A 2443-nucleotide genomic window follows, 5' to 3' on the forward strand; every position below is an offset into this window, starting at 1 on the left:
GTTCGTTTGTCGGAGGGTTGAACAATGAGGTATGACGGAGTTGACTTACAGGTGAAACCATTGGGTCCGGTGATATTTTTTAGAGCGGCGTTGAATGCTGAGTAGTTGGATATGTTTTTGATGTGGATAGGAGGGGCCACGGGTTTAGCGTTGTGAACTTTGTGAGGTAGACTGTCCGGATCTTCCGTGATGCCAGTTGAAGGTGTGGTGAGTACTTTGTCTTCATCGGTGTTGAGTACGGCGTAACGGTTCGGGGTGATAAAAACTTTTGTGTTTTTGTCGACTTGACTGGGCGAACTGGTAGATAGGTTTCGCTTCGTTGAATTAGGAGTACTCGGCATGATAATGACGTAATGTTATTGTGACAAATTAAGTAATAGCGATAAGATAACAGAGCGCAGACGATTACGACGTGCGTGTGTTCATGTTTATATTCTTGATAATATTTATAAAAAAAAACTATGATACCTAATTATTATATATCCAATTAATTAAAAAAATATTGTATTGTAGTCAATAAGTCCTCTATTATTAGTATGTAGTTAATTGAGCCAAATTTCATAAACATAACAACATACAAAAAAAAAAAAAAAAACATTTTTATGTAATATAAAAAATAAAAAATTAACAATAGATACATTGACGACTTGTCAAGTATAAAATTATAATGAATGAGGTAATATTAAATAATATTTTATTATCTTATATTATTATAAACAATAAACATAACAAAATTAAAAAATAAACAAATTTAATTAATGACGAATATAAAAATTAACTTTATAGACTGCTTAGTACTTGTCATTTTTCAAGTATAAAATTATAATAAATGAGATGATACATTAAATAATTAAATAATATTAATTACCTATTAATGATATATTATAGTTTTTATTTGTTATCTTCTTCAGAAGTAACAACATCAAAATGGTTACTATTCGAGTTGACTAAATATATACATTTCTCATGCATATTAAATGTGTCTGGAATTCTACCAGATTTATGGACAACTTGCCAGTCCTGTTTGTTTGAAAAAGTATATACCACTATAGTTGTATTCATCAAAAGAGCTGTAGAAAATAACTCAACTTCAGTAGCCCAAATCGCTGAAATATAGGTAATTATTTATAATACTTTTATCAAATAGGTACCTAATTAATTTTATTCTTTTGAATAATTAATAATATCATAATACAATATATTTTAATTTGGTATAAAATGTTTTGTAGTATGTAGTTGAATGAAATATAAAACCAGTTGTAATACAGGTAAATAAAATAATAGCATATATTATCTCTCTGCCCTAATTAAAAAAATTTATCATTTGTTGAAAATAGCATAATTTTTTTTTTTTTTTTTGGTCAGTTCTTCTTGTTACACCTGGTATATAAATTTCCAGTATTTTGTAGTATTTTTTTCTGCAGATAGTAAAATATCCTAGTTTCACTTTATCCTCTTTGGAAACATAACTGGTGGTGGTGTAAAAATTGGCTAAAATAGATAAATGGGGGGGGGGGAGTGCAGATTAATGTGTATGTTAATAATATCATAAAAAAATTATATAGGTTATAGTAAAATTATTGTTTACTGAAACATAGTACTTATTGAAATATAATTATAATTATTTAAATATAACACAGGTGACACATATTAGCTAATATTCTAGCAATATACCTAAATATATAATGAATAATCATACAAAAATAATATTAAATTGTGTTTACCATTCTTCCCAATAGGGTTGGTTATTAAATAGTCTTCCATCTGAGTTTGACCACCAATAAATTTAATAACCTGATCATCATTTGCTACAAACTATCAAAAAAAAAAAAAAAAATTCAAAAATACAAATTATGGTGCCAATGAAATTGTATAATAATTAATTATAAATAGGTACCTTTTTCAGATCTTTCCTAATTATTGTATGAGAATCTTCATCACCTGTAATCCACCACGATAAGGCTCTATAGAAGCAATTACCGTCGCCAATTATATGTATTATTGTTGACGGTTTATTCAAAAACTTAGGCACTGAAGATAACTTATGAAAATGCTTAACTGTCAAATTGAAGTATCTACATTGCATCTTTTGCCACACGTACGAAACCGGATTAAAATATCTCGAAACAACATTTTGATATGCATTTCCAGGAATTTCTACAACATTGTTTTCAATATCATCGGTAAGTTGTATATTTTTATCAAAATAATGTTTTAAATTTGACAAGTGATGCCTTGTTTTCATAACTTTGTCTTTATACATTAAGACACAGGTCTTATTTGAATTTATCGAATCAATAATATAGTAACCAATTTTTGGTTTCTAGGGAAGTGCACTCCAACCTCCTTTGCGGTCATCTCTCTTGAGGTTTCGAAGTAAAACCTTGTCATTCACATTAAACACATTATCAGTTATATGACATTTGTTATATGAAACTCGTTG

This window comes from Acyrthosiphon pisum, chromosome X (assembly GCF_005508785.2).
Source record: "Acyrthosiphon pisum isolate AL4f chromosome X, pea_aphid_22Mar2018_4r6ur, whole genome shotgun sequence".
Lineage (NCBI taxonomy): Eukaryota > Metazoa > Arthropoda > Insecta > Hemiptera > Aphididae > Acyrthosiphon > Acyrthosiphon pisum.